At 37.7% G+C, this 25,045-nt stretch overlaps 1 protein-coding gene and 1 long non-coding RNA gene across 7 annotated transcripts in view; one reads left to right on the top strand and one right to left on the bottom strand.

Annotated features, from left to right (window-relative positions):
- Positions 1-25,045, bottom strand: part of UBE2E2 (ubiquitin conjugating enzyme E2 E2) — a 383,225-nt gene that overhangs the window by 337,226 nt on the left and 20,954 nt on the right.
- Positions 1,848-6,841, top strand: LOC146397211 (uncharacterized). The gene is made up of 2 exons (XR_014822511.1): positions 1,848-4,546; positions 5,591-6,841. It is a non-coding gene; the product is annotated as an uncharacterized LOC146397211 (long non-coding RNA).

Raw genomic sequence — 25,045 nt, 5'->3', positions numbered from 1 at the left:
AGAAGCTCCTATTTTTAAAAACAGAAAAAAGGAGAGTGTTCAGGGTTGTCAACCACTTCCCATCTAGGCCAGTATCAATTATTTGAAAATATCACCTCTCCCTACTTTAACTCTTTCTACATCTATATTTCTCAGTTCCCTTTAGTTGCCTCAGTAAATTTCTGAATTTTTGCTTTCTGCTCACACAGCATTTCATTAGTAAACCTTCACCTTTTTTTTTCAAATTGTGCTGTTTTAAAATTAAATAAAAGCAACTCCTTAAATTGCCCTTCACTATCTCCCAACAAACTGTTCTTAAATAAGATGGGCTGAAGATGGCCTGGTTATGCGAAATCATAAACCACCTAGGCAGCACCAGCTTATCCTTCTCGTTACCAAATTTCTTTTAAACACGGTTTACTGACATATCATGAGGCTCAAGGAAAAAAATGCCTTAAAGAAAATGAGTCCCTAAATCCCTTTAAGTCTGTATAACCACCTTGAGAATAATCTGACTACACCTTTCCAGACTGATCTTCTCCCTACTGCTGTCTTCCCTGATTGCTACTTCTCCTTCAAAGCCCAGGAAAACAGAGCCTCCTACAAGTCCTCCTTGTCACCCCTCTCCCACCTCCCTCCCAGACAGGATCAAATCCCTACCCCATATCATCCCATAATTTCCTATGGGTTCCTTTAAAACAACACAATGTTTTGGATCAGTTTTGTAAGAATTTTAGTAAGGAGAAAAAAAAAAAAAAAAAAAAAAAAAAAAAAAAAAAAAAAACCTTTAACATACAAATTTAAGCCAATATATTGGATTTTAGTTAATTCTTGGTCCACATACTAGATGACATGTTTCTAGAAAAAAAAAAACCTTTTTCACCTCTATCTACCCAGTCACTTGCACATACTAGCAGGGACCAGCTTCCTAAACACTGACTACCAAGTCTCCTCTCCCTGACACACAAACACCTATTACTTACATCACCAGAAACACACAGCAACCCAGATGTTCCCTAAACCCAGGATTCCTATCTCTGTGACTTCACGCATGCTATTCCCAATACCTGTCCTATATCTACTTCATGGATCCTGTGTGCTTTTAAAGCCCCCAATGAAAATCATCACTGCTTATTTCATGACCTTTTACCATCCTTCAAGGCCTGTCACAACCTCTGTAAAGTCTTTCCTGCATCCCTCAGTCAAAATTCCTCTCCCCCATGACTTCAAGTCATTCCTCCTTGAACACTGGTGCAGGTACTTAATGAAGTAGCAGGGTCTAATCAGATGCAAAGACATTCTCCTCAACTAAAGACCTTGGAGCTGGGACCAAGGTCTTCTTCATTCACTCCCACCCTCAGATATATGCCAGGAGGTTGTATAAGCATTGCTCAAGTTTATTTAAGTAAATACCTAGCTGACTATTCTGTAGCATAAGAGTGTAGAATATAAATGATTGGTTCTACAATCAAAATGTGAATAAAAGAAATAGCATCTCATTAACAGTTTTAGTACCTCTAAAAATCTAGTTTATTTATTTCATGAAGAAATATTAAATTTTAAGGTTCACCTGAATTTATAAGAACACAGTATGTAGAAAACTGAATTTCAAGAGTCTTCCCAGAGCATTTATGTTGTCTCTCTCAAGGCAGTAACATATTTCCTTTTACGGTAATTCTATCCCACTAGACTAGCAGTTCCTTGAGAACAAGAACTAGATCTTCTTGAAAATATAAACCTACATTTAAATTTTAAGACTAGTATACTACTACTCCAAAAAGAGGCCAGAAGAGAGGAAAGAAGATAACTTCATGCATGACTCTAGCACCAGGATTATCAACTAAATTTTTCTTTTCCTTTCAAATTTTAAAAATATTTCTAATTTTATACACTTATAATCACAAATGACATATAATATGGCCTACTCCTTTTTATATACATCTTTTCATATTCCCAAATAGTTTGCCTATTTGTTTTTACTGGATATATAACCATCCAAAGAATTAACTTCAGGCATTTCTCTCCACATAACACTGTTTACCTTCACATTTTCACTGTTGCATGTAATAGTCTTTATTTTTAATTATTTTCCATATGCTAGAGGCCCGTATGTTAAATTAGTGAACTAAAGGTTATGAACATTTCCACTGCTACTGAGGCATAGCCAGCATGCTTTCAGTTGGAGTGGTATCTTTCTCTTAGTTTTACTTCTCTTTTATATTTAACTCTCCGGCCCATGGGTAAGAAGTAAGCCATCTCTGCATGATCCCACAAAACCTATTTCAGTACCATTTACATTCAATAAATGTTTCTCATATACTCCTTACTAAAAGATAAAATGTAGAAAATACTACCCATTATTACAATCTTACTAGTCTCTTTACAGGCTATTAAACCACCATGAATACAAAAGTAAACACACTTTATAATGAAGGACAAGACAATGCCACAGATTTAGTCTGTTCTTTCTATTATGGGACCATAAGTCACATTGTTTAAGAAAATCTGTTTTTGTTGGCACACCAAATTTCAACGTCTATGGTTAAGTCACACAAATTCTTTTTTTATATACACAGCCTGCAGGGTACCAAGCTGGATAAGAGTGTGTGATTCATTTTCCTAAGTCATAAGTCCTCAGATCTCTATTACTCACAGGGTTCTATAACTGTGGCATTAAAAACTATTGAGTAATTTATTACAATCCACGGCATAATTCACACTGCTATATAATAATTCACAGATACAACCATTTTTATTATAATGACACCTTGGAAGTTTTTTTGTCAGTCATCAGCTCAACAGAAAAATATTTATATACAACTTATAGATTTAAACAACCAAGATATTGCTAGTGAAAAGCAGATAGCTTTATTTTTCTTTTCCAACTTGAGTAATTGTGATTTTACTTTGTTGCAAATAAACAGTCAATTAGACCTAAAAACTTGTTACAATAAAAACATAATACATGCCCCCCCATTATAACACATTTATGTAGCATAATATAATCTGCATTTGAAAACCTATAAAAACACTTAAAACGACAGCTAAGGAAATGAATCTAAGTAGTGAGGTTAGCAGCATAGGCTTTATTTACCTCTAATGGTTGTAACTTTTACCTGTAAATATATGAGTATGGCAAACTGCTGGTAACCCTATCCTATGATTTTGAGAGTTGTTTCTCTAATGCAGAAGTAATCCAGAGAGATGATTAGAATCTAATCTTTTCTGTTTACCCACAGAACAAAGGAAGAAGATAGGAAGATGTAGGAATATCATTTACACATATAGATTTTATGGCGTAAATATGTTAATTCAAAATATAAGTTAATAATTAACTGTTTTACAAATAATTTACTATTACTATTTAAGGTAATAAATTTAAGAAACACTCCTTTAATAAAAAAATAAACATATTAAGTATACAGTTTGCATGAAGACATCAACTATTCTTCAAGTTTCCAAGACTGTGTTTTTAAAATTAAAGAGAAGTGCTTTATAACTTTCTGACAAAATTGAGAAATAGACTAACAACTTGAATGTGAAGGTATGACTTATAGCCTACTTATCACCAAAAAGCTCATAAACAGAAATAACAAGAGACTTTTAGACTATTAGACCATAAGACTAACAATTAGACCATTAAAATATAAAATGAACAGCTAACCCAGAGGAGAATGGTTCTTTATCTCTTGGGCGAGGGTTGTGGTCACCGAAATTTTGATAAAAGCTGAGGACACTCCCTTAGATTCCCACATGCACACAAACAATTTTACCTATCATTTGAGAGGGGTTCATGAACTCCTAAAGCTGAGACACAGAAGATGGATTTAAAACTCCTGCCACAGAGAACTAGAGAAGAAATTATCCATATCAAAAGCCTAGGCTAATAAAATTACTGTAATGAAAATGAAATACAACTCCAAGCTTCCTTGCAGCTGAAGCAAAGAGAAAACACAATGGACGAAATAATTCTCAACGGCTGATAGAAGGAAGCTTGCCAGATCGTAAGAAAACTTTGCTCTGAAACAAATCTTTGAAGAATATGGCATGCGAATTCTTATAAAAGTAATACTGAACGCTGTAAGAGACAGTTTCATAGGAGATGCAGAAATATTTACCATATAACTGCATCTTATAAAGACCAGTGAAATATGAGGGAATAATACTAAAATATAAGACTAACTAGCTTTCTGATAATCTAGTTTGATTACAAGGTGAGAAAGATGTTATACCACCGCTCTCCAAGCTCATGCTCAAAACAGCCCAAAATATAAAATGAGAAAATTTTCACTGAGTACAGACCTAATCTCAGAATCCTCAAAGCAGTCACTTTCCATATATTGGAGTGGGCATTTGGAACCTTTACATATGACACAGTAATGTAATAGAGAATCAAGAATCAGCACAGAAGATATGCTAAGAGTATAGGAAACAGAGCCAGTCTGCATTTAAATCCTGGCTCATCTACTTAATAGCTGTGTGACTTTCCTTTTTTTTCTTTTCTTTTTTCTTTTTTTTTTCTTTTGTCTTTTTGCCTTTTCTAGGGCCACACTTGCAGCATATGGAGGTGCCCAGGCTACAGGTCTAATCCAAGCTATAGCCGCCAGCCTACTCCAGAGCTATAGCAACGCAGGATCTGAGCTGTGTCTGTGACCTACACTACAGCTCATGGCATGGCAATGCCGGAACCTTAACCCACCAAGCAAGGCCAGGGATCGAACCTGCAACCTCATGGTTCCTAGTTGGATTCGTTAACCACTGAGCCACGACGGGAACTCCAGCTGTGTGACTATACTGCAGCTTCTCATCTACAAGGCTATAATAACGTCTTCACTCTTAATAGAGTTGGTGAGAATTAAATATATATATATATCTCCTAGTCCAGGGTCTACTGACCTACATAGATTTGTTAACATTAAACAGGGTTGGACAGGGTCTGACATACATAACTTATCAGCTATTATACAATTCTTTAAGGATATATATTTTTAAAACTTTACATTAATATAGAAGCCATTTTAACTACCAGATTTAATTAAAATGACCTGATTTTTATTTATTGTAGATATTTATTATCAAAGTCACTACAATCTCTAATCTTCGCTAATTTAACTATATTCTGAATCAATCCCTTGCCTCTCACTTTTTCTCTTTGGCCAAAGTTTTAAGAAGATGGAAACAATACTAAGAGGCCTTTAAAGAAAAAACTTATTAAAGACTTATTTCTCTATGCATATCTTAACTGAATGTCCAGTATTTCTTGAAGCCATTTGTTCTCAAATGCCTCCATTTGGCTTCAGCTCTGTTGGTGTAGTTAATCTTTAATTCATGTGAAATTACAGCAAAGTCACAGCTTACTCCAAAATTAGATTCTAAAGTCATCATAGGAGTTCCTGCCGTGGCGCAGTAGTTAACGAATCCGACTAGGAACCATGAGGTTTCGGGTTCGGTCCCTGCCCTTGCTCAGTGGGTTAACAATCCGGCGTTGCCATGAGCTGTGGCGTAGGTTGCAGACGCAGCTCGGATCCTGCGTTGCTGTGGCTCTGGCGTAGGCCGGTGGCTACAGCTCTGATTTGACCCCGAGCCTGGGAACCTCCATATGCCATGGGAGCGGCCCAAGAAATGGCAAAAAGACAAAAATAAATAAATAAATAAATAAATAAATAAAGTCATCATAAAAGGCAAAAATTGCAGTCAAAATTACCTTTGAATATCTCCTTAAATCAGCCTGTAAAGTGTTATCCCTCAGTAAGGCCAGCACAACCAGTTTTCCTCTAGCATTGTTCTAAATAAATACTGTCCATTCAGCTGAATATTGGATAAAGGAGTTGACTTGTTAAGGAAAGACTGAAGTCACACTCAGCAAAGGGAGCTGTTCGCAAGCAAAACCCAAGAACTGAAAGAACATCTCCCACCTTTCACCCAAGGAGACCTACTCACTGATCAGAAGACAGCAACAGCTAAAGGACTCTCCTCTATACTCTCTAAACTACCCTTCTCCCAAGCATGAGCCCTCTTTTCTTCAGGGATGAATTGACAAAAGTTAAATAAGACACAAAGCATATAAGATCATGTTGGCACTAAAAATTTCTATTTTTTATTTTTACTTTTTGCTTTTTTTTTTTTTTTTTTTTTAAGGCTGCACCTGTGGCATATGGAGGTTCCCAGGCTAGGGGTCGAATCAGAGCTGTAGCTGCTGGCCTACACCACAGCCACAGCAGCTCGGGATCTGAGCCACATCTGTGACCTACACCTCAGCTCACAGCAATGTCAGATCCTTAACCCACTGAGGGAGGCCAGGGATCAAACCCGAAACCTCATGGTTCCTAGTTGGATTTGCTTCCACTGTGCCACAATGGGAACCCCAGCACTAAAAATTTTTCAGGTAGTTCTGATGCCATACAACTTGAATGTTTATATGTTATAATTAATTTTATAACATGGCACATTCTTTTTTTGAGGCTTCCATATGCAAACTGGTCAGGAGATGTTTTTGCTTTAAACATTCTAAATTTTCAATATTCCACTTAGCTGGCAGAACTCAGATTCTGTGGAACAATTTCAAATTTCACCTGATCCTCCTAACTCCTCCTTCAATCAGGGATTATAGTTCAGAATTAAGTTTAAGTCGTAGGGAAATTGCATAGAAATTCCTTTTCTATCTATAAAAGAGAAGCAGTTCCCGCTGTGGTGCAGAGGAAACAAATCCAACTAGTATCAATGAGAATGTGGGTTTGATCCCTGACCTCGCACAGTGGGTCGGGGATCTGGCGTTGCCATGAACTGTGATGTAAGGCTGCAAACCCAGCTCTGATCCCACGTCGCTGTGGCTATGGTGTAGGCTGGCAGCTGTGGCTTCGACCCCTAGCCTGGGAACTTCCATATATGAAGCAGGTGTGGCCCTAAAAAGACCAAAAAAAAAAAAAAAGGAGAGGCATAACAGTGAGGATGTGGGGTAATTCAGATCATACTGCCTAATGTGTATTCCCATGTTTAAAAATTGAAACAGATGCCTGTCATGAAGGCAGTCAGTCACCTGATACAATCATCTACAGAAATGTGTGAGGCTGGGGTGAATCAGACCAATCAATGACTGCCCTGCTGACAGAAGAAAATGTATTCAACTACAAAAACTGGACAACATGATCCATACTTTTGCAACAAGAGAAATGAGAACAAAATTTATGAAAATTGGGAACTGGAAACAAAATACACTTGCCTTGCCTATGCAATGGACTCTTCAAAAGTTTTATGTTAATCAGAAATTTTACATGGCAATACTACTCTTTTAAAATACAACACTAAGTTTGTATTCTTCGGGAACTAGCTTTTTAAAAAATGGAAAAAAGGATAAAAAGTCTAGAAAGTCTCCACTATGGTTATCTATTCACTTAACAAGCAGCAACTGAATACCTACTAAGTGTCAGGCAATGATGCTTTGTTATGCCCTCTCATTTATATAACTCTTGGGAGAAAGACATATATGCCACTATGGTTTAAGAAAGATTCAATAAAATTTTTCATTTTTAATTAATTATAACCAGGCAGTCTATGCTCAAAATACATTTTATTGCCTATTTTCAACAACCTGAAGCTTCTTGCTCCTCCTTTTGAAACCTGTCCTTTTATTTATCTATTCATCCATCCACTTATCCATAACTGCCCAACCACAGGTATAATAATTACTGGGGGAAGAATGAAAGATGCATGCCTGTAAATATTCAGATACAGTTTCTGGACTTAAAGAGGCATGGTTTTTCCTCTCTCTAGAAAGGTTAAGAGGGAAAAAAAATCAATCACCTGGAAGATCAAATAAAAGGTTTAAGGTGCTCAGATAACAGATATGAAAGTGTCTTTCATATAAACTGTAAAATGCTATTGTAATGTATTATTACTGAATAAAATGGCTTACTTACTCTAATGACTTCAATTATTCATGCTATTATTATGAATATCAAGAATCCCTTACTATCCAGAATTGGTACTTTTAAAAACAAAATAAGGCCTATCATTTCCTTTTTTGAATAGTTTAGTTGTAGCATTTTACTAAAGTTATCCAACACTCTGCCAATTCAGTCAAGTCTGAAGAAATTCTATCCTCTGAGGGTTTCTAGTCATTTATCATGATTTAATAGAAAGAAAGTGGGACTTAAAGTTAGGATCTGAATTTTGGCTTTGTTAAACTTCAACAACGCAACAAGCTCTCTAAGACTCAGTCTCCACAACTAGACAATGAGGGTGAATATACATACCCGAAACAGATGTTATGAAAGATTAAATAAATGAGAACATGACAAAATTCAACATAATGTCTTTCATATCAGAACTCAGAATCTCCTTTTTATCTTCTTCAGAACAACATACAACCTATTTATCATTATCAGTTATACACCCCCTTTCACCAGACAATAAACACTGTGAGCGTTTTTTTCCCTTTATTTATGACCCTCTATTTTTATGTAAATGGAACTGTCTCTCAGTATCTTTCACTATCTCATCTTTTTAAGTGTATATTCCCATAATTCCAAATTATTGGCAAAGCACATGTACTAGACCATAATAAATAGGCTCCAAAGGTATTTTCATTTATAAATGTATTTAAAAAAGAGAAAACAAGGAGGAATATCTGAAATCAGGACTCTCCTAGAAAATGTGGGATGAACAAAAGCCTTAAATTCTCTGCATACTGCAAATTTTTATTCTATTATTAAATTAGTTATTGGAATATGTCATGTTTATTTAGGTCTAATTCACCAAAATCAGAAACAAACAAAATAAAAAGTGGCTTTGAGTGAATCGTCATTGCCTATCTAACATTATCCATTTGTATAAAAGAGCTCCGTCTTTCAGAACCGAATTATACATAACACTCCCTCAATACAATAATTTCTCCAGGCAGTTTCCATTATTTTCTTATAAAAGTGCAATAGAAATGGCAATTAAAATGGATGTTTTAGTTCCTATTATGGGAAAAATGTAAGCATGTGCTTACAAATTCATGAATCACCCAACAAAGGCATTATTACAATTGGCCAGCCTCACGCATTGCTGTTCTTTACTAATCTTCTCTGTGTTTTTCCTCTCTGAAGCATTGTTTCAGTGCTCAGCTATAATAAACAAACCTTGTATAGTTAATTATGCTGCTGCACTAACAATAAAAAGTTGGCCCTCTTCCACTTTGACTGTAAAAATCTTCATTAAGGAAGCTAATGAACACTAATTCTGAAAAGTAGACTGCAGAGTCATGTGACTTGTTAAAAGGAAGAATGTATATTAGAAAATAAAATTCCCACAAAGCTAGACACTATCTTTATATACAAAAAATGTATGCACATGTGAATTTGTCAACATACAGTGCAAATATATTACTAAAGACCATGGTTAAAAACTGTACAAGTCATAGTCACCTTTAAAGGTTTCTCCTAAGTATTTAAAAAAATTTAAAAACACAAACTTAAGCATATGGAAATTTTTCCCCACTTAATTTACTTTTCTTCTATATAAAACTCAGAGTATATGTTTTTCTATAAAATCACCCTTAATAACATAATAATAATGAGATTAAAAGTTGTACAGGTTTGGGTAAAAAACCTCCATGGTTGGATGAGGGAAAAATTATCAAGGCTGTGCCACTGATACATGGTGGCAGCTAAAATATCAAGTGAAAACGAATAAACATACAGTTTAAAGAAAAATTCTGAAGCATCATAATTTTCATAAAAACGTAAAATATTCTCTAAATTAGCATTAGGTGGAACAAAATCTGCTGCATCCTATTATATATAAGTATTTTGAAGAGAACTATTTGGTAAGAAATCCATTAATAAAGCCTTAAGGCCAAGAAAAAAATACTAGTAGTAGACAACTAATTTAAAAAATTTAATACCAGAGTTCCCGTCGTAGCTCAGCAGTTAACGAACCTGACTAGCATTTGTGAGGACTTGGGTTCAATCCCTGGCCTCGCTCGGAGAGTTAAGGATCTGGCGTTGCCATGGTGAGCTGTGGTGTAGGTCACAGATGTGACTCAGATCCCACACTGCAGTGGCTGTGGCGTAGGCCGGTGGCTACAGCTCCGACTGGACCCCTAGGCCTGGAAACCTCCACATGCCGGAGGTGCTGCTCTAAAAAAGACAAAAAGACAAAAAAAAAAAAAAAATGTAATGCCATAAAGATATTCAGACGTTCAATCAGCCTAACCAATGCCTAAAAAAGGGTTGCAACCTTGCAAAAGTGATTATGCCTGAACTAATGGTAGAATAAATTTTTGGCTGAGCCACAAAATAGTATTATTTTTAACATTAAATAAATTATTTCCTTAAATAAAGCCATCAAGTTCAAAATGAGTATGTATGTTGCTCTCCAAAGGAAATTCAGAAAATCAAATACAAAATAAAAAATCAGGTGGGAGCTGGGGGACAGGAGACATTCTCTAGGGTAAAGGGCCCAATATCCGAGGTCTGATAAGGCTTGGAAATTGAATAAAACATCATTTAGAAAAGTGACACTGCAGTATCTGCCATTATGAAACTGTTGGGAGCATAAAAAAATAAAGCACGAGAACTAATAAATAAAAAGTGCTCTACAAATGATATTAAAAGTGTTCATATCACTGGGTCTTATGTAGCAGGTAAAGAATAATTTTGTTCACCAAAAATCCAAACCAGAATACTGCCTATTAAAGTTTTTCTTTGCACCCCTTTTGTTTAAACTTCAATAGTTATTTCGCCTTTTTTATAGACTGATTTCAGTGATAATTATTTTCAAGCAAAGCAGTTATGGCAAATTATAAGAAAATCAGGGGTTTTAATTGCTTTTATTAACCAATCTATTAACCTAATACCACTTTAATGGTAATAATTCCATTTTTCTCAGTAGAAAGACTTGTAATTTAGTGAAAGGTACTGCTTCACTTTTCAATATGATAATTAACCTTGATATCCACCTGCAAAGTGCTCCACACTGTCAACAGAATAAAATTATCATCATCTAAATCATAAAGATCTAGTAAAATGATGAAGGCTGTCGTCCCTGTGACATCTGTATTCATAAGAAGCAAAGAAGATTATAGAAACAGTTTAAAACACATTTCCATAAACTCAATGATCTTTCTGTTCCAAAGTACATTCCAGCTTTGTGGACTGCTTCACGACTGTACTGGAAAATACAAGGTAAAAGGGTTTTGTTAACTCCACCTAAAGAGCAAAGCTCTATGCATAAACCACTTACTCTGCAACAGAACTTTATTTGAATGAAAATGATATCAATATATTAAAAACCAGACTAGGGGACAAGTGTGAATGAAAGGGAAAACAGGAAGCTTCTTGGGTGCTAGTAAGGTCCTGTTGCCAACAACATGCGTTTTATTGAACAATTAATTTATTACTGCCTTTAGGATATTAACATTCTGATGGGAGAGAAGAGAGACATAACGTATGACCATAAGCAAAGCACAGATGGAAATGTCAGATTTTAGTCGCATGGAAAGAAATTCATAGAGTAAGAATGATTTGGTGTCCTGCAGCAGGTGATCAGAGGAAGCTCACTGAGTGAGGTGGCATCTGAGGAAAGAATGAAGGTCAGTGAGAAGTCATGCAGCTCTTTAAAAGCAGAGCCATCCAAGCAGATTCACCAATGCTGAGATGCTGAGGTGGAAGGAAGCACGTCTGGCATGTGTGAAGTACAGTGACATGGCCAATGCAGCAGGAGCACAAGAACCAGCGGAGAATGAGGTGAGGTCAGAGGGACAGAGATGGGCCTGAACACTTATCATTTCATGGATCACTGTAAAAAGAATCCAGGAGTAAACAACCCGACTTTGATTTGAAAAGGATCATTCTCTCATATTAGGAACAGACTACAGAGGAAGAAAGGCAGAAGCAGGGAGACCTGGTGAGAAGCTGTGGCAATTAATGGAGTTCCTGCTATAGCACAGTGGGTTAAAAGGATCTCACTGCAGCAGCCTGGGTCTCTGTGGAGGTGCAGGTTTGATCTCTGGCCCAGTGCAGTGGGTTAAGGATCCAAGCTTCAGCTTAGAGTCAATCCCTGACCCAGAAACTTCCATATGCCTGGGGTGAGGCCATTAAAAAAAGAAATGAAGATAGCTTTGCACCCAAACAGTAACAACAAGGAAGGGAAGTGGGTAGACTCTAGGTATATTCTGACAGTAAGGCTAGCAGGATATGCTGGCAAAAGGATGGATGTAGACAGAGAAAAGTTAAGAAATCAAGGATGACTAGGGTTTTTTGCTAACTGGAAAGATGGGTTGCTATTAACCAAGACTGTGGATAAAGCCAACTTGGGAGGGAAAATTGGAGTTTAGTGTTGGACTTGCTACTTCTGAGGTGTCTGTTAAATATTCAAATTGAGTGTTGAGTAGGCAGCTAGACCCAGAGGTTAAATTTTAAATGACAGGGTTTATTTTAAAGACAGTTAAACAAAAATAAATTTTAAACAGTAAGATTAAAGCTTAATCATTAACATTAACTTGACTAGCTAATCAATATAATAAGCTTTCACTATTATTAATCTTCACTTTAGTATATCTATGTAAAGCTCCAGCATTAAAGGTCACAGAAAAAAATGAATGTGGGCAGAGAAAGTACTCAAGCTATCCACTAAGCTTAAATAATCACAGCTCAACAATACAGGTTTAATTTGCCCCTACAGTAGACATATAATGCTTAGAGGTGAAATTTATTTGAATAGCATTTTTTATTGTAAAACTGGATGTTTTCATTATGCTAAGTGAATGAAGCTAGACACAAAAGGCCATGCTTTGTATGATTCCACTTACACAAAATGTCCAGAATAGACAAATACGTAGAGATAGTCAATCAGTGGCTGCCAGGGACTGGGGTCAGGGGAGAATGGGGAAATGACTGCTTTTAGGTATGGTGTTTCTTTCAGGTGACGAAAATATTTTGGAAGTAGTAGTGGAGAGGTCACACAACTTCCTGAATGCATTAAAACCACTGGATTACACACTCTAAAAGGGTGTACTTTATGATATTTAAATTACATTTCAATTTAAAAACAGAGAGTATCCCAAGATCCTTTACAGGACATGAGGTAAAACCTCTACATACCTCGATAACTCAGGAGTCCCATGATCAATCACTGTATTACAGAATAAGGTCCTAAACTAATAAGAAAAAGTTAAAACTCAGTATACTGTTTCAGAGGGGAGGGAAATGTGAACTTCATTTTAGAAATACATTTTATTCTAAATGATAAAATACAAAAATTTGGAAACTTGACACATTTTAATTGTACAACAAATTCAGTCATGCAAAACACTTTATTTTCCAGAAACACACAACTGGTCAATTTTTCCATCTTGCTCTTCTTTCTCCAACTACTTCATCAATCCTGTGTACTGGCATTTAAATATAGCCTTTCTCCCGATGTTTTCTGGGGATCATCCCACTCACTCTTCAAGGTTCAGTTTGGGGCCCCCAACTATCCCAGCCTTCTTTGCTTTGTTTCTTTTATCATATTATGATTTGCCTCTAACAAGTTAACATCATACAATTCTTCATTATTTGCAGGATGCTTCAGTGTACTGGGAACTTCCATACAGATAAATATATTTGATCTTTCTGTCATCCTATGAAGCAGGTAGAGTAGATTCAGTAAAAGGTAAGGGACTTGCTCAATTTCTCAGTGGCAGATTTTGGATTAAAATTCAGAGGTTCTGACTCCAATGAGAAAGAGGTGCTCAAGGAGTTCCTGTGGTGGCTCAGCGGTAATGAACCCAACTAGTATCCGTGAGGACACAGGCTCAATCCCTGGTCTGGCTCAATGAGTTAAGGATCGGTACAGGTCGCAGACTCAGCTCAGATCCTGTGTTGCTGTGGCTGTGGTGCAGGCCGGCAGCTGCAGCTCCAATTCCACCCCTAGCCTGGGGGCTTCCATATGCCATGGGTACAGCCCTAAAAAAAGACAAAAAAAAAAAAAAAAAGAAAGAAAGAAAGAAAGGAAAAAAAAAAAAAAGAGGTGCTCAAAAAGTTTTTGGTGAATAAATGAACAAGACTACTAGTTGAGTTATCTTACCACTTCGGTACACCACACTTCCTTTGTATCCTGTCTGATGTTTTTCTCTGATTATTTCAAGTGACTGACTCAGCCTTGTTTCAACAATTAAGATTATAAGCTCCTGAAGTCGAGAAGCCATATTTTACATCTATTTCATATCCCCAAAGCACTAAGCACTTGGAGATGAGTTGATTAAAATGTCAAGCTACCTGTGTATACTGAATATACTCATGGTTGTTGAGCTATATCATCAGAAAAGACAAATTGGAAAACACTAAAAAAAAAATTATCTGAAAATAGGAACTTGTATGAGAGCTTAAAACCAAACTTAAGCTCATGTCAGGAAGAAACACTTCAATACTTAACAAGTGCATTAGGATTTTGTCTATAGTCACCCTGTATAGAATATCTTTAGCTTAAGCAGGCGCTTATACCTTTCAACGACTATTACTCTCCTAACTACTGATGATGGTAGGCCCTGCTAGAAGACATAAAAACTAAGACAATTCACATACCTGTGAGAATGAAGCAAAGGACCTCACACTGAGTATAATTAACAGAAAAAAGTAAAAATTACATTTTAAGGAAAAAAGACATTTGAGCTGACAATAAACACAACCCCAATTAATGAGTTTTGTAAACATGAAAAATTAATGAGTTAATTTGTAATAAAATGTTCAATGCAAGCCCCTAATGAATGTTCTAATCATCTTCCTTTTACTGACACTAGCCCAGCTGGTGAAGCTTCCTAATATAGACGAAAATGGAAAAATCTTCACCATGAGATATTGACAACCAAGCAATCTAGGGTCACACACAAGACACTTATGTGCTTAGCTTTTTAGAGAAAAATAAAACATTCAGAAGCTCTCTCCCTTTAATAACTTAACAACACTAAAAATACTTGAGCGCCTATTATATGCAATTTGAGTAGTTGGTGAATTACATATGTCATATGCCTTTATCCTCAAAACAAGTGAAGAAGGTAAATGCATGTAACCCTTATAAATAAAAATAACTGCATCAACGACGAACAATTATTGAGCTCTTACGTGCCAGGCACTACTCTTGAGTCCTTTACATATACTAATTCATATAATTCTACACAAACTCATGTGGTTTTACAGGTAAGGGAACTGAGGCACAAAAGTTATAGTACTAGACCAAGAGGTTAAATATATAAAACTTACAGGCGATCTCTCCAAAAGAAATCACTGTGCAATACTGCCTTTCTAACCCAAAATAACACATGCTGTGGGTACTCTGAGAGCAGAGAAAATTATAGAGCAAAGGTGACATCTGAGGTAGGCCTTGAAGTCCAGATGGAAAAAATGGAGAAAAGGCTGTGCTTATGCACCTGTGTAAGGAAAGGCTTTCCGACTCTGCTACTTCTATTTGGCCTCTGTACACATGGCCGCAGGCGAGCATGGTGACAGAGAGAAAAAGGCGACCCACACACCCACAGGAAATGTGTGAGAGGACACCTAAGCCAACCTGGGCTTTAAGAGTAGCCTCTGCTCTTCTCCAAGTGTAACAACCCTAACAGCTTTTTTCTCAATGACAAAAATGAAGATGACTATACACTGACCACACTCAGCTGTGTTTTCTAAGAGAATGGGATCCAGACATATGCAAACTGACATGCTACCAGCAACCACTTCTCTAGTGAGAAATACAACAGGTTAAGAGAAAGGCAATAAGTACTGACACACGCACAGCTGTGTTCAGTCCAAAGTCACAGTCGGCTGTGAGTTCTCAAAAGTGTTCCTGATTAAGCTGCTCCCTGAGCCTGACTAGACAACATTCTGATGGGAAGAACTGTGCCTCCCAAGGGGAAAGTCCTACCTCTCCAGCCCAATTATAGAGTCTGGCTGAATAGGTAATACGGACAATCTTGGAAAACTGCAAAGGAAATTACTCTTGAAATCTCACTGCAACTTGATAGTCTTTATTCACTTCCTACTTTCCTGGTAGGGAGAGTAATTAAAATCTTAACTCCACGTTTTTATTCACTTAAAATTTTCATTCATGATGAATTTTTGACCCACTCACCAAGACTCTCCCCTTCTCTCTCTCTCTTGGCTTCATAGAAACTTCTTTCCTGGCTTTTTCCCTACTCCCTGGATGGCTAGCTCCTTCTTTCCCCACCTCCAAATGCTCTGGTTTCAGAGGACTTAGTCTTGGGTCCTCTTCTTTTCCCATACCCCTTCCATACATAAATGCATTGATTCCTGTGGATTTAAGTATCTTTATGATGACAACTTTGAACTGATGTCCAGCTTCCCACTGACTTAACTCATGTTCAGCTTCCCACTGACTCCAACTCATGTTCAACTGCCCGTCTGACATCTCCATGGATTGTCTCACAGATATTTCCCAATGAATACATCCAAAACAGAATTCCTGATCCATTCCCTCCACAAATCTTCCCCACGGAAGAAGAGGCATCACCATTTCCCAAACAGACTCAACCCGACCTAATTTCTCCCTTTCCTCTAACATTCCCCCCAACTCTGCCATCTATCCATCAGCAAGACCTGTCAATTCTCCTTCAAAAAAATGTACCTCAATTTACCCTCTTTCCATCTCCACTGCTGCCAACCTAATCCTCACCTGATGACAATCAGCCTCCAATCTTACACACCCTCCAGTCTGGCAGCCAGATCAATCTTCATAAAGGCCCACCTCTGCTCGATTTGGCCCCAGGCTCACTCTGTGATCCTGTGTTGTGCCCCCACTTCCCAGGCAAGTTCCACACCACCCACCCCCCGCAACCTGGCCACACCAGACTCTCCCAGCCCCTCTAGCACCAAAGCACGTATGAGCCTTAGAGTCTCAGCACAAGCACCAGAGACATGGAGGGGCCTCTGTCCCTTATGTAGCTAATACCTTTTCTTCAGTTAATTCTCAGGTTAGATACCACCTACTTGGAAGAGACTTCTAAACCCAAAGTAAAAGTAGATCCCCACTCTAAAATTCATCTCCTGCTTGTCTTCATACCAATTACTGTCTCTTTACTGCCTCCTCATGAGATAGTTTTGGATTTTTAAAATATAAGTCCCAGTCTGTCTTCACAACTGAAATGGAAGCACCACGAAGGCTGGAGATGCCTGTGTCTTGTTTGCAATTGCATCTCCAGTACCCAGCACAGTGCTGATCACAAAATAGGTTCTTAGAAAACATGTGTTTAATGTTAAACGAATATTAATCTCAAAATACACTCTACTCAGCTTATTTTATTACTCACTTAATCTAGCAACAGGTATTTTCTGAATACAACAGCACCTTACATATTCATATTCAAAAATGTAATTTTATTTTACTGTTTCTCAGGCCCTAATACCATTTTAAGCCTATTCAAAGGCTTCTCTATTAATCTTTGACCAGCTGCTTTATCAAACATGAAGGTTATTCTTATCCTTGTGACAAATTCTTAGCCCTTAACAACAAGGCAAAATGCATTTCTGCTCTCTCCTACCCTAATTCCAATAAGTACTCAGAAACTGAGATGCTTATCCTAAGCCCGTGGGGATCAGCATGTCAGCAGACCCCCTCCTTCCCAAACCTCCAGCAGACTACAGGGCATCAATCCCAACAGTCCTGGCTATGCCTTACTTATAAAGTTATGTTGTATGCACATAAATATCAATTTAAGCCTGCCTGATCTCTTACCTAGACAAGTGTGCTGAATCAAATACCAGCTCCAAAACTCCCCAGCTGGGTTCCCAGTTGACAGGCCTGATCATGGAGGAGCTTAAGGTCACAGGGTGCATTTACATGTATGTGTCCAATGGAACATCTATCTCTGACTACATTCCACATAGAAGATTGAAAATCTGCTCAACCAAAATTTACCATCTCCAAAATCCATGGTCAGGAGTCCCCAGCTGGCTGATTACAAATACTCAATTTGGTTTGTCCTAATTCAAACCCCTAACTTCCTAAAATGATGGCAAGTAGGGGAACAACAGAATATTTCAAGTATGGAGAATGATGACATCAGAAACCATATACAATTCTATGTCTCTGTCAGTAATAATATACGCCTCTGGTGAGCTCAAAAACTGGGAGAACTTTTCAGTAGTTTTTCCCTGCTTGAAAGTTGAACACATTTGGCCCATACATAATTTGAAGAAAGAAAAAAAAATCAAGTTTAAATAACTATCATAATATGATAACTTTGATAAATACTCATTAAATGTTTTATAACACCCATATTTACATATTTGGGGAGGCTACCCTGAACTTAGTAACCAAAACACTTTGTCAATTACATTATTCAAAAGACTAAAATTCATATTCCATGTTTTTTAAATACTAACCTTTTCACCTTGTACTAAGTAGTTAATTACTAATTTCCTATTAATGCATATAATTAAGAATGTAATAAATCCCCTACACAAATATTGAAGGATAACTCTAATGTTGTCTTGGGGTCCATTTGTCTTTTAGGCAAAGCTAATTTATAATGAGGTTCTCTTGGTACTGTAATAACAAAAGCCACTTAGAAACAGTCCAGACTATTTAGACAGTGCCAGAAGTGCCTTATACCCACTCAGATTTAAAACAAAATGCACAAGGTTTTGTTTCAATGTATTAAGAAACCACGCAATATAAAATATCTCTTCTATGAACTCTAAACATTTCTAAAGGATCTGACACCAAAGACACAGGATTGTAAATTTAATTCCACTGTCCCTTCATAAAATATGTCTGTTCCTTTCTTCCATCTCAAATCCCAGTTGTCCTCAAAGCAGGATCATAACACTGTTTAATATCATCTATGAACCAAGCTGTGACACACAAGGGCTTGACTAAGAGGACAACTCTCTTCTCTCACACTGGAGAGTTACATTAGAAAGAACTGAGAGACTCCTCCTATTCAATCTTGTCCTAACTTAAGGAGGCCTGATTCCCAAACCCATTCAGTTCTACTTTCCCAGATTCAAGACCCTGCTCCCTGCCCCAGGAGGCTCAGGTCCGTGCCACTCCCCCTCTTGCAGACTCTCTTACTCACTCCTTGACCACCTTGAATCCAAAGACTGTACACAGTGGGCTCCACCGTCTGCCAACTTGAGCCTAATACCAGAATGTTCACTGCTGAAAGCAACAAGCAATGTTGCCACTCTTCAGAAACTTTGACCTGGCCCCAGGCAAGATATCCCTCCAGCACTTGCAGCTGAATCCATCACCTTCTTCCAGTTCTTCACTTGTATGGAGGTCTCAGATCATTCTGCACTAATGCATTAGGCCACAGAACTATGCCCTAGCCTACAGACATGACAGCCATCTTTATGGAAGAATGCAAAAAGTTTTAAAATAAATCTCTCTTAATAAGATCCTAAATAAAAAGTAGATGTGTAAAGAGCAGTGGGAGTTTCTTTAGTGCCGTCTGTCATTTGAAATCCTTAAAATTTTGAATTTTAGGAGGGCTCCCATCCTGGCTTAGCAGGTTAAGAATTCAACTAGTATCCATGAGGATGCAGGTTCCATCCTTGGCTCAGTGGGTGAAGGATCAGATGTTGTCACAAGCTGAGGCATAGGTAGCAGATGCGGCTCAAATTTTGAGTTGTGTGGCTGCAGAGTAAGCTATCAGCTGCAGCTCCAATTCAACCCCTAGCCTGGGAACTTCTGTATGCTGCAGGTGTGGCAAAATGTGGGGGGAGGGATATTTGAATTTTAAGATTCTTGGCTCAAGGAAAAACCACGTCAGGAAAAACACATCTCAAATAAAACATAAATTTTTTCTTCATTAATATTTATCCAGTTTCTAAGATGCAAATTTTTTTCAAGGACCAAAAAGAGGAGGGGATGTAATGAGGATTCCAGCAGTGTGACAGACTTGATGCGTACTGACCAAATGAATAATCAAAAGATTCACGTTAGATGATTAAGTCAATTTATTTGGCATTTGATTAACAGTAAAATGTTTACTTCTTGACTACTTCAGGCAAGTGGAGTTTATGAAACAACATATAATAACCTGGAACCTATGAAATCGATGCATATTAATGTCCCTAAATTAAGCATGAGGCTCTCATTTTCCCATGTTCTTCGTGTATTATCCTTTTCTTATATATTCAAAAGCTAATAATAGGCATTCCCATTGTGGCGTGGTGGAAATGAATCCAACTAGTAACCACAAGGTTGCAGGTTCAATCCCTGGCCTCATTCAGTGGGTTAAGGATCCAATGTTGTGAGCTGTGGTGTAGGTTGCAGACACAGCTTGGATCCTGCGCTGCTGCAGCTGTGGCGCGAGCTGACAACTGTAGCTCCAATTCGACCCCTAGCCTGGGAACCTCCATATGCCACATGTATGGCCCTAAAATAAAAAGCTAACAATAAAGAAGGAAACAAAGCCTTACTTACTAATTTATACATGGAACTGATAGACAGGCTGTTTTAAATACCCAGGCCAGTAAACTACACAAATTACATACTAGGCTCCAATACGGCAAAGAAGAGAAAAAATGCATCACAATCCATAGATTTGAAAAAGACAAAGCTAATTAATAAATGCTTCATTTGTCTGGAGTCCAGCAGCTGAGAACTACCATCCTAGTACTACCTTGCAGCTGACATCTGAAAATCCTTCTGAAATAAGGGAATAGGTTCATTGTTAATTTCTCCAGAGATGGGACATCTGAAGTCATTCTTTACTTCTCTGAATGAAGATGAAGGCTTTTTATCAAGAAGAAAAATGGTTTTATTCTAATTTAACACAATGGCACTAGTTTTACACCCCAAAATCACAGAGAATAAGATTAATCTCTCTTCCATTTTATGGCTCTGAAAACAGTTAAAACACAGCTCTAATGACCCCCTCACTTCTTCAGATAAGATAATTCCAATTCCTTCCAAATGTACTTTATGATCATGAATAAGAATTCCCAATTTTCCCTGCTTACATATTAAATGTATCTAAATTTCCTAAGTGTATAAAACATATCCATTCTGTCAATGAAATAAGCAGCACATTGAACTATCACTGGATCTAGCTTTAAAATGCACATCCTTGGGAAAATGTCATTTTCTCTCCAGGCTAGAGAGAGTGCCAGACCACAAGCTTTCCAGTTTCAATATCCTATGAGTCTGATAATAATGCTTCTGGAGTTCCCTGGTGGTGTACTCGTTAAGGATTTGGCATTGTCACTGCTGTGACTGGGGTTCACTCCCTGGCCTGGGAACTCCTGCATGCTGCAGGCACAGCCAAAACAAACAAGCTAACAAATAAAACAAAAACAACACTTTTAATATTGCTTTTATTTTGTTAAAAAGTAAGAAATATTTAACCAATACTTTATAATATTGATAAGGGTCCTTTATTTAATCAAGGGCACTCTGTGGAATGCTCTAAAAAATAAGTTAGAGGTCCCCAGCTCTTAGACTATAATGGTGGTTGGGAGGAAAGGAGGGGGAAGACAAATAAATACATAACTATAAAGATCCTTTAAAAAGATCAAAATGACCTGATAGTTTAGTATTACCCGAAACTGAAGTTAAGCATAAATTTATGCTTGAGAAGTGTTTATTTTCCTAGATCTGTACTATGTGACACAGCAATTACTAGTCACATACGATTACTTAAATTTAAATTAAGTAAAATTAGAAATCAATTTACTCAGCTGGATTAGCCACCTTTTAACTACTAAATGCTACATATCGCTGGCAGCTACCGCACTGGATAACAGATACAGAACACTTCCGTCACAACAAAAAGTTCTGCTGGGGCAGTTCTGTTACAGGCTGGTCCACTTATAGCTGTTTTGCAAATGAAAGACAGCATAGCAAAGTCCCAGAACACTAAAGTCAGAAATACCGAGTCTGAAATCCTAGTTCTACACTTAGTTGCTCTGTGACCCTGAACAAGTTATTTAACCTGTCCAAGCCTGTCTTCCCACCTGCACAATACTGTCTAAAACTATTATCTACCTCACAGACAGTCATGAAGATTAAATGAGATAATGCCGCTAAATTAAAGCACTCAGTACAATGCCTCAAACACTGGAAGCATTCAACAGATGTCAGCTTCCTGGTGTAATTAACTGTATTTATTCACTCATAGGTACACTGAACATCAAATGAATGCTCAGATTTGAAATAAAGAGCTCTCACCTAAGTGAGTAAATTAGGTAAAAGAACTGTAATGTCAAGGGACCTGACAGCAGTGGGGTGCAGGAGAGGGGAAAGCTGGATTCGTAGTGGATGGAACGCCAGGTTGCCAAGGCAGAAACCCTAGCTCTGGCATGAGGCCTCTGTCTCTCTATTTGGTAGCTGGAAATTACTACTAGGCTTCCTCTTCTATGTAGGCAAGAGAGGAGAGAGTGAGCCTACCTACTATGTACTAGACTAAAAAAAGAATTTTAGCTTATGGCTTTACCTGACTGTAGGACACATCTTAGAATTATAAGCTGCTTCTACACAAACATGGAATTAGTTATATCTTTAAAGGCATCCTATTAAGTCCCTAACCTACAGTACACAGACATTCTAAATAAACAGTTCTAAATTAACATTTACAAAATGTACAGTCAAAAAGCAAACCGGCGATATTAACCTTAAAAATCAAAATTTACATTGTTCTCAAAATAAAAAATACTAATACAGTTTTACTTGTAATTTGAAAGAATACTTAGTTGATAAAAAACATTTAAGCCAATGAATGTGATAACCACTGTAAATAAATGCTTTGGGTACACTAAAGAATAGTTTTCAGGACCTCTTTTTTTTTTTTTTTAAACTCTGCTTAAGCAATTGCTAGTGTCCAATCTTTTTTTTTTTTTTTTGTCTTTCTGCTATTTCTTTGGGCCGCTCCTGCGGCATATCGAGGTTCCCAGGCTAGGGGTCAAATTGGAGCTGTAGCCCCTGTCCTACGCCAGAGCCACAGCAATGCAGGATCCGAGCCGCGTCTGCAACCTACACCACAGCTCACGGCAATGCCAGATCGTTAACCCACTGAACAAGGGCAGGGACCGAACCCGCAACCTCATGGTTCCTAGTCGGATTCGCTAACCACTGCGACACGACGGGAAATCTAGGACCTCTTAAAAAATAAAACAGGAGTTCCCAGAGTTCCCATCGTGGCGCAGTGGTTAACGAATCTGACTAGGAACCATGAGGTTTCAGGTTCGATCCCTGGCCTTGCTCAGCAGGTTAAGGATCTGGTGTTGCCGTGAGCTGTGGTGCAGATTGCAGACGCAACTCGGATTCCGCATTGCTGTGGCTCTGGTGTAGGCTTGTGGCTACAGCTATGATTCGACCCCTAGCCTGGGAACCTCCATATGCCGTGGGAGCAGCCCAAGAAATGGCAAAAAGACCAAAAAATAAAAAATAAAAATAAAATAAAACAGGAGTTCCCTCTGTGGCTTAGCAGAAATAAGCCTAACTGATATCCATGAGGATGCAGGTTTGATCCCTCACCTCACTCAGGGGTTAAGGATCTGGTGTTACTGTGGCTGTGGCATAGGACTGCAGCTGTGGCTGTGATTTGACCCCTAGCCTAGGAACTTCCATATGCTGCACCCGTGGCCCTAAAAAAAAAAAAAAGAAAGAAAGAAAGAAAAGAAAAAAGAAAGATAAAATAGTTATGGGAATTAAAATATTACATGTTAGTAATACGGCACTTTCAATCTAAAGTAGTTAAGTAACAAAACTGAAATAATAACCAGTTATAAAACCAGGCGAACTAAAATAAGTGATAAAATGTTCTGCTGCTATTATAAAATATAATCCCAGTGTGATCATTTAATACATGCTTTTTCAGTCACATTCTTATGCCGTTCTTAAAGCAACAAAGATTAGAAAAAATTCTTAAAATTCCGGGGACCACAAATAATGGGTACAAAACTCACTTTATCACTCAACATTTTCTTCTATTAGGAAATAAACACTGTTTAAATCTATGGTTAAAGAAAGATGTTAACAAATAACATTCTGGAGTTCCCGTTTTGACTTAGCAGGTTAAGGACCCAGTGTTGACTATGTGAGGATACAAATTTGATCCCTGGCCTCACTCAGTGGGTTAAGGATTAGGTGCTGCTGCAAGCCGCAGCATGGGTCACAGATGCATCTTGGATCTGGCATTGCTATGGCTGTGGTGTAGGCCAGCACCTGCAGCTCTGATTTGACCTCTGTCCCAGGAACTTCCATACGCCACAGGTGCAGCCTTAGAAAAAAAAATTAAATAAATAAAAATAACATTTTGAAATAAGGAACATTTCTGGTGATTTTACTGAGATAGTTATGTCTTCCCCAAGTTTACTTTTAAAGTAAAGGTATACAACAGCAAACAGCTACACTTGAAGTTCACCAACTGAAGTAACAGTCCCTTATGGCTCTGCGTTGGCTGTGCCCCAGCTGAAAAGCCAGCCTTAAGGTAAAGGCAAAAAAAAAAAACCTTAGGTATACTCTTGGCAGTAATGAAGGAGTGCACCTCAAATATCAAAAAGAAGATAAGGAAATGAGAATATAAACAGGCCTAAAATTCCTGACATTTGGAGCTGCCAAGGGAACACACAAGGTAAGATCACGCTCTCCCATCCACTGCCACACTGTACACACACTGCAGCTCTGCAGCTACCCAGTCTGCAGTGCTATTCCAAACAATGCTTCAGCTTTTCTAACCACTTAGTGCAACACAAATGTTCTTTAAAGACTGGTCTTTGTAATGTCTATGCAAAACCACTCAACACAGTAGCAATGGGATCAAGAACTCCAAGAAGTGAAAAAAAAAAATATTTCTTGATTACCTATACTAAGGAAAGGAGAGTTGCCTCCTATGTAAGACAGACCCTCAACATATATTTAAATTTTATCATGTTAATGAATCCTCATAAAGAGGCCCTCCAGCACTCTGTTACCCAACACATATTTACATCACCTTTCAGTTATCCACACTCTTTACTAATAATCTGCTTAGCTCGAAAAGACTGAGGTTGCTTAAAAAACTTTATGTAATACGAAAGTACAAAATGAAGAGATGATTGGAAGGTGGGAAAAAAGGATTAAGAAAATAAAATGCAACCAGAGTTGA

The sequence above is a fragment of the Sus scrofa genome, chromosome 13, assembly GCF_054392235.1.
Source record: "Sus scrofa isolate SSC_HxYL_T2T_F1_AM1 chromosome 13, Sscrofa_HxYL_maternal_Yorkshire_Landrace_v2.0, whole genome shotgun sequence".
In the NCBI taxonomy this organism is placed as follows: Eukaryota; Metazoa; Chordata; class Mammalia; order Artiodactyla; family Suidae; genus Sus; species Sus scrofa.
The sequence above is the reverse complement of the archived record's forward strand: the minus strand, read 5'-3'. Positions and strand labels throughout refer to the sequence as shown.